General features: G+C 35.5%; 1 long non-coding RNA gene across 1 annotated transcript in view; it reads left to right on the top strand.

Annotated features, from left to right (window-relative positions):
• Positions 1 to 8,881, top strand: part of LOC116216588 — a 31,743-nt gene that overhangs the window by 2,280 nt on the left and 20,582 nt on the right. The gene's annotated exons all lie outside the window — the stretch shown is intronic.

Here is an 8,881-nt window from a genome sequence, read left to right as displayed (position 1 = left end):
AAAAAAACTTCTGAAGACAAGATTTTCCAGTTGAACAAAAATTCTGCTTGCATAAATGGATGATCTATATTATGTGAAGACGACCAGATGAATTCTTAAGTATTCTGTATAAACTATTGTAAGAAGCCGTAGATCTTCATCTTGCCATTTTATTCCTAGGAACTGGATTTCCTGGGCTGATCCCTTCACCTTACTTCTCCTAATAGTGAAACCATCTGCTTAACTTGGGTACCATATCATCTTTACAGGGATATCTCTCCCTCATTTCTGTCAGGATTTATTTTCATAGGGTGAACTCCCTATTAGGTCTTCGGCTAATTGCAACATCAGTAGCTTGATCTCTGGTGTGAGATTTCAGCTGATGGGCTTTGTTGTTATCCAGACACACACAGCTGGTGCCAGCCAGATTCCCAGCAATGAGATAACCAAGCTATTAGGCTTTCACCTTCATGTTGACTAAAATAGTTCCACCCCTTGGATGTTGCTCAAGTGAGTGCTCACCTGAGATGTTATTCACCTGAGTGTTTAATAAACACACCATCAGAACAACAGTGGTTGAGGTTATGTCCATGTTTCTTTGCAATTCAATTAGCAAAAGTCATCCAGCCTGAAGCCTTTTTCAAAGACAAATTAGGTAAGCTTTAATTTAGAAGAAAAACTGTCATACAATTCATGATGCATAAGAAAGAAGGAAGAACATGAAATAAATGATGTTTTGGGATCTATTTCTGCATGTACTGGATAATGAATCTATTTTTAGTAGAATTCCCATAGAGTTTCAATGTAACCTTTCCTCTAACTGTTTGATTCATATCTCACTACTTTATAGATTGCTGTGAAGTACCATTCCAAAAGCTGCTTGAATGCACTGGTATGGGTTCTGAGAAGAAGCTTATGTACAATTGGTTTGATCACAGAGGGGAAAAATTATTTCCTCTCTCCCAACAGCAAATCTTATAAAGATGCTAATTGTACCAACAAGCATCAGGACTTTTGTCAGGTTTTGTTCTGGTACATCTCCTTGTGTAATCATGGCGGAAGAGGTACATAGAGATGAGTGAAGAGTAAAACAGTTGCTTGTATTTGGAGATGTGAGAGGGGATAGATCTGCTTCACTTTAGAAGAAATGAAAACACTAGTTCTGTGGAACATAACATAAAATCAGAAAAAATAATAAAGCTTAGATAAAGGATAAGGGAATGGGAGGAATCCAGGCACAGCAATGTGCCTCCTTTTCCCCAGTTACCTCTGTATTGCTCAATATCTTCACTGTTTATCCTCCTTCTCTTTTTGAAAGAATAAATTGGACTCCCTCTGCATTTTTGTCATGCTCTAAGTGTAGGGGGGCTAAGGATATAATTTTTTTAGTTTGGAATTTGTGCAATCTGACAGCAAGATTAATAGAGGGGACTTTAAGAATTCCTGCTGAGCTCTTTATTAAGCCAATAAGCACTGAACTAAGAAAAATTTGTACAATGGACTGTAATGTCTTTTGAGCAGCTGTTCCGGTCTACTGTGTCAAAATTCCACTTTTACAATAATTCCTGAAGTTAGTTTCTCTTCACAAGCAAATTATTCAACTTGTCACTACAAAGCAAATAAGCATAATATAATACAGCTTTTGTTATTTTTTGTTTCCATTGTATGTGCAGGTGACTTTCTACTTTTATGTCTACTCTCTTCAATTTTATATTCATTCTAGTCTCCCTTTTCTACTTCATGCCTCTTCTCTTGTTCATGCCTATTTAGTCTCAATTTCCTTCTCAGCTTATTTTTTATATCTTCTCCAGAATACTACTTCTTCAACCTTATTGCTCTTTTTTTATTTTCTGTTCCTTCTGATTTACAGCAGATCCTCTTATTCCCCTCGACTTTGTCATTACTCTATTTGTGCTTTCAGCTTAACCTCCTGTCCATAAATCCGTAAGCTCTTACCTGTCTTCCACTCCAGTGCTTGTTTAAGTAATATTTATAATTTCTCTCCTCCCACCATCCCCCATATCCATGTTAAAGACTACAGGATTTTTGTGGCCTTTTAAAAGGCAGTTGTAAATAGGAAAAAAAAAAAAGGAAATCTTGCACAGCTTAAATCCATGGCTGTTGGATTTAAGTATGTTTCTAGCCCAAATAGTTATATTCCCACAAAACAAATAGAAATTTAGACATGTGTTTGTGGTTGAAGAACTTCTTGGATATTTTCTCTAGCCTTGAGAGACGGTTGAAGTGGTTAAGTACTGATAAAAAGAACGGGATAGAAATAAGATGAGAGAGGTTAATTTCAAGTGTCAGAGAAGCACCATTGTCTGACCTCTGGGAATGGTCAATAATTACCACTTACGATTGGTCTTTTCTATTTAATGGACAACCATATTTGAGGTACGGTACTTAAGATGTTCTCTATGTAGCTTCATCAGTGACTTGCGTTTTTGACTGGCTTTGTTAGCAAGACACAGGAAGGGAGAAGTTGTCAAAGTTTTCTGTAAAAACTGCGGGGACAAAATAATAATAGGAGGTTCCCTTCTAAAGAGTTGTTAAAGGATGGTCTAGAAAGGCAGATGACCGTAAGTCCACTTATTTATCTTGAAAAGTCACTGACCCCGTGACTGAACTGACTTTGTTATATGAACAGTTAATCAAAGGCAGAGGTGTTAAATTGATGTAGCTTATAGATCCGAAGCTAGAGGTTAAGCCTTTCTTTGAGTAAGAGAAATCCTGGACATAATGATATAAGCCTTTTAAATATACCTCTTTGTTTCCAGGATGAATTAGAATTTGTTCCTGTACTTGATTTATGATATGTGAGATATAACCATCTGTGGGAGAGTAGATCTGAGGAATGGATGCTGACCTGGCTTCTGACCTGAAAGCTGTTGTCCAGAATGTCAGGTGATGACCTAAGCCCACAGTTCTCTTTATTATAACATACAACTGATCTGAAAGATTCAGGCAGATCTTGCAACCTTCTGAAAGCTAAGGCACTGTATGTAGTACTGACTGACCAGTCTGATATATCGAGGTTATAATGTGATAATGTTAGCAGAGGAACTCAAAAGCTTGCAGACCTATCCTATACGAAATAGAAATCCTGGGCCCAGTTAAAGGAATATCTGGTAAAATCCTCTCCTGACAGTTCTGTAAAACGGTTCATTGGTATTTGTTGGGAACATTTTCAACATGCTTATGGGATCTTAAATATGAGATAGCATATTAATTGGTCTTTTGTAATTCAGAGAGAAATCTTTTTCGGCTTTTAGATACTTGATTAATGGAAAGCTAGAATTCTTTCAATAGAACTACCACAAAGAACAGAATGCTAGTCTAAATAGGACCTACTATTTCCTGGCTATGAGAAAAGATCTAGGTTTGAGGTAAAATCTGCATATCTTCATCAAAGAGTATTTTAGCCAGGAGAATATTCCTAGAATGGGAAAAAATGTTGATGAATCTGAATCAGAAATTACTACTTTTCACAGAGATAAATAGCAAAATAATTGAGGTTGATAGGCAGGTTTTGACAGATTAGATTGTTATCCTGATGTATCATATATTTGGGCAGCTTTCCTTTGATACTGTTTGCTTAAAACCATGAAAGGGTCAAGGGATGAGCTTCAGCCAAGTGGTAAAATTGCTGTTCCCTTCAGATCATCATGGATCTCTCACACTCAAGTAATTCTGAGGATTTTCTTGTTCTGAATTCTGGGAAGACACTAGGTAGACAAAATTTGAGTTTGTTTCAACAGTTCTTGACTGAAACCTGTTAATATTTACTATATAGAACCATTCTATATGCAAGTCAGTAAAAAAAAAAAGTGTGAAGCATGGGGAAATAAAGAACAGCAGATTTGCATAATAGACAAATATTTGTGATTATTTGAAAGAAGTCTTCAGTATATCAGCCTCTCTGCTCATGTCTGAAAGCCAAATGCACTTGTCATAGAGGGAGATGGTGCTACTTAAATGTCCTCATCTTAAATAGTCAGTTTTCAGGACTCAGACTTATCCTCTCTTGTGAACTGCTCTAGTTTTGATATACTCTATTTGAACTGCACTCAATGTAGTATCACTTTAAAACTAATTTGCTGAACTAAATTGTGCTGTAGGCATGCATTTATTGATCACTAGCATCTTAAAAATGGAAATTAAAAGAGATAGAAAAAATTTAATTTGTTCACATCAGTGAGTCTCACAGGGAAAACAAGGAAGTATGGTATTGGGTATATTAATAAAATATTTTCATTTTATTGTACAGAGGGAAATATGCTAGTGTGGAAGTTACAAACAGCAGTAGTCTTCGAAAATGATAATGTGAAATGCATTCTTAATGAAAGTATTTTTTCCTAAGACTTGACCAAATCTTATTCCTCAGGCAGATGATTCTCTGCTGATGACTGAACTCCTAACATAAGCTTGGCGATGTTAGGCATATTTGTCTGTGAAGGAAAGATGTGGTGTGACAACAGAAAGAAAGCTACCTAATTGCAGATAGCAAGTAGGAGCTTGTACATAAATAATTTGAGTGTATTTGAATGTAACTTTTAACTTTATACTCTGTGAACTCAACAGAGACTACAAGAGGCACAACATCAGATTAACAGATGTCTACTCACTTTGTCGATTGAAAAAGCTTTTGACATTGGCTTTAGCACTATCGAGCCTGGAAGAAGGAAAGAAGGAAGCAAAGGGCATGTCCTCGTAAAGAGAAGGTGTAGTGTCTCAGCTAAAGAGACTAAAAGGCAATGCTGCCTTTTTAAAAAGAGTTCAGTGTCTTCTTATCTATCATGATTAACTAGCCAATTTTGCATTCAGAAAGAGAAGGTGAGACAAATTAAAATGTAAATTGCAGGGGAAAAAAAAGATCTAGAAAAGAAACATTTCCTGACAGTGTCTTTTACCCAGTCACTGAGAATCTATTCTCCCTTCATGGATGAAAAGTGAAATGTGAATTGTCTAATACTCTTGATCTTGAAAAGAGAAACAAGTTTCTTGTAAATCTCAGTGAAGTTCTAAATTTTCCCTGTAAAGGTACTCGTACTGTGACACAAATGCCATTGAGCTTTGAAGATACAGTTGCATGCCTTCCAGCTTCATGTGTGCATTAGGTATTTTAAAATATTACGTTAAATATGATAGGGTTTTTTTGCATTAAAAGTGTAACACAAACTAAGCTGCAAGATAGTAAAGTCTGAAGTAAAACATTTACCCATCTTTCCTTTCTCCTATGGCTGAGTATACAACTGAATTCCCAAATCCAAATAGTAACACTTGTCAGAAATTTATTCCTAAACATCAAAACCAGATAACAAAAGGCATGGCTGCACCACCAAACACATTTGAAACACATGCCAAAAATTTTATTTAGCCCTCCAGCATGGACGGCTTGCTAGTATTTCAGGAGTTGAATATCCAGGAAGAATACATTGTTTCCATCCTATTGCTTTTTAAAAGCCACACATACGCACCTGTTTCACCCATGACTTACTCCTCAGCATCAGACTTGACAAATTAATTCACATGAGAAAATGAAGAAAAAAACCGTCATCGGTGGTGACATACCTGTCTTTCCTCAAGAAACAGGAGAAATTGAGCAGTGATCATTGAATGTGCAAGTTTTGGGACTGAGTTCATTTCTTTTATCTCACCATGCTCAATATTTTCGATCAAAAGCTAAGTGTTTAAAAAAAGCCCTCCTCCTCAATAGAGGTACCCTGGAAATTGCCCAGGATTCATGTAGTAGCTGTGGGATTCCCAGCCACTTTAATTGTGTGGGGTAGAGCTGTCTAACATGTCTACCTGGGGCTGCCAATGGCTGTGTTGCAGTGTTTTTCTGAACAGCCGCAGAACTTTAGAAATGATAATGAAATTTTTTTCAGTGACTTCCCAATTGTATCTGAATATGATTGGAGTTGTTTTTTTTTTTTTTATGTTGCCAGCATTGTATATGAAAGTATCTAAGTTTTCCAGATGTTTCCTCAATAAAATAATGTATTTCAGCCCGCAGTGACCAGTTCTCCCCTATATTTTCAAGCCTCCTTTTCAACCACAAAGAGAAACCCTAGATGAAATAAGCTAATAAAATTACATTGATACAGCCTTGTTATCTGTGTCCAAGTTGGGCTGGAGTTCACAGCAACAAATTATCAACATATGTTAAGCACAAACCTTCTTTGGGGATCTAAACTCAAACTTGTCCTTTGATATCTACTGAAAATTCAGGTATATTCAGTGGCTTCTCTCATTAGTATTCAATTCTGGTGGGAGGGAAGAGAAATAGTACTTCGCCTTAAGCACAATTTCAAACCCTCAGCAAACAAAATAGCACAGATATTTCCAAATGATAGATTATCCTATTAAATTTTAAGTTTAAAAAAAATATTAAATACAATTCCAAAAATAATTAGAATATTTGTCCAGAATGTACAGTAATATTCTGTTTTCCCTTCTGACATAAGGACAGGTATTTTTATAAAGAATACCTCAAAAATAAATCAAGGATAAAGAACTGATGAAGTCACAAACTGGATCAGTATCTCAGGAATTAGGGGTTTGAGTACTGATGGCAAGGTCTTCCAGGAAGGTCATTCACAGGCTTCATCATCCCCAAGACAAAATTTTTAGCATTGTATTATATAAGAGGCTGTCTTTTAGTGCCTCATAGATTGAAACTCCATCAACCAGAGAATGACTTTAACATTATACTAAATTAAAGATGCGTTACTACCAACCACAGATGGAGCTTCATCTGTTGTAACAGCCACAATATTTGAGCCCTCAGCCCTTGCACTGAAAATATTTAAGCAGCACTTTATATATTTTATATTTTGTTGAGTGTCTTATGGTAACCAAGAAACATAGTTTAGAATTTTTATCTGTATTTTCATCTGAATAGCAAAAGCAGTCAGTTTTCAAAATGATTTGAAACTGATTACTTACAGGTTTATTCATATTTCTCCTTTGCAAAAACTTTTAAAATATTTGTGCTAAGTAAATCTGAATAAATTATTACTACAAATGCAATAAATATATTTGCCTTAATTTTTTACATTAAATAAATTCTTAGCTTATGCAATATTGTACTTTCTGAATTGTTTTAAAAATAAATTGTTCAAAGACTTAGGGATGAATTGTGCTGCTCAGTCTGATTGAAAAACTCCATTGATCTATGTGCTGAGTGGGATTTCAATTATTTTATGGTTTAATCTCCTGGATGCTCATCCAGCCCCATTTGACCTGTCCTGCCCTTTGGGGATATTTTCCTGCCATATTTTCCAGACACAGTGTTTAGGGACAAAATGATCTTCCTTTTAATCACTGTAGGGAATTTACATTAGTGCATTTGATTGTACTAGTTGCAGCTGCAAATACAGTTGACATTCCAACACAGTTTTGCTTGTGGATTTTCACTTTTATCTTTTTTCAGTTTTAAAAGTAGAAATCATAAGCCAGATAGTCTTATGTCAGAGTAACTCAGAACATACCAGATAAATCATGGCATACTAAAGAATGAGAAAATAAATAGATTAAATTACAACCACATTTGGAATTTCCTCTTTTTTATGAATAAAGTCAGTTTTAGGAAATGGAGTTTAGGATCCTTGTTTTCAGATGGGAATGACTTGACTGAAAAATTGAAGTTGAAAAGTAAGGGGAGAATTTTTTAAAGTTCTGTCCTCACCCAGAAGAGGTCACTCTTGTGTGTGGCATGAGTCCAAACCCTTTACCCCGTCTAGCTGATTGTAAATCAGTGGCTTTGGTTTGAACGAAAAATATCATATCTGACTTTTCTTGAATTTGCGACAGCTGTTGAACCCAGGGTCAACACCTCAATCCTCTGTTTTCGAGGCAAAGCAGTTCTTCTGGCAGTACTGGTAGCTTTAAATCACCAGCATTGCCTTTGTTTCTCCTTGTGATAAGATCTCTATAGGCTCCTATCATTTTAAATGACGAAAAATATGTCAACACATACAGTTAGAAGAAAGGTAAAATCCAGTTTTATGTACTTCAAGCTATATATTTGCATGTACTGATATATATTCATTTTACTATATATTATGCAACTTTTTTTTTTTTGTAAAAACAAAACAAAACAAAGCAAACAAGAAACACCACCAAACATTGTTTTCAACCTCACTAAAACCTTTGCTTTGAAACAAAAACAAAACATAAGTACCCTTTAGAACTCTGTTTCTACTTTTGATGTTGAGAATTGGAAATGCAAGAGATGTCTTCTTATGACTACTGTACATTCCTATACTCCCTAATTGGGTGCAGGGGTTTCTAATGCAAATTCAGTTCCTCCTCTCTAGGCACGGAACTATGACTGCTCATCTGGGATTTTTTTTTCTTTCTTTCTTTCTCTGTTTCCCTTCTTTAAAAGAAAAGCAGTGTCCTTTCACATATGCGACCAAGATCTGGAAGTCTGCCAGCATCTGTCTGACTCATCATTTTCAAAAGATACTGTGAATACTGGGAATCAAATTCTAGCTGTGAGACCGAAGGTAGACACTTGAGTGCCAAATTCCATTGCCACTTTACCATTTGAGACCACTTTAATGAAAGAATGCAAAGCAGAAGCAAAGCAGCTCTTTCTGTTGCTATCCTACTACCAGTGTAATGGAGCCAACATGGCTTTTTATGTTAAGAATATGAATAATGTACACAAGAATTTTAAAAAATACCTTTAGGCTAGAAAACTGAGACTAATCATACTATTGTTTTTCATGAAAATAAGATTTCCTTTGAAGTATTTATGCTACTTCCTTACTATTCCCTTGGCCATATTTTGTTTTCATAATGTTATAATGTTTATTCAGTTAACTCTTGTATTTTTGTACTTATCTGGTCTTAATACTTTCTCTCTTTTCCCTTTTGATTTTTTTTTTTT

Source organism: Meleagris gallopavo, chromosome 4 (assembly GCF_000146605.3).
Source record: "Meleagris gallopavo isolate NT-WF06-2002-E0010 breed Aviagen turkey brand Nicholas breeding stock chromosome 4, Turkey_5.1, whole genome shotgun sequence".
NCBI classification, from domain to species: domain Eukaryota; kingdom Metazoa; phylum Chordata; class Aves; order Galliformes; family Phasianidae; genus Meleagris; species Meleagris gallopavo.
This window is presented reverse-complemented; position numbering and strand designations above follow the sequence as displayed.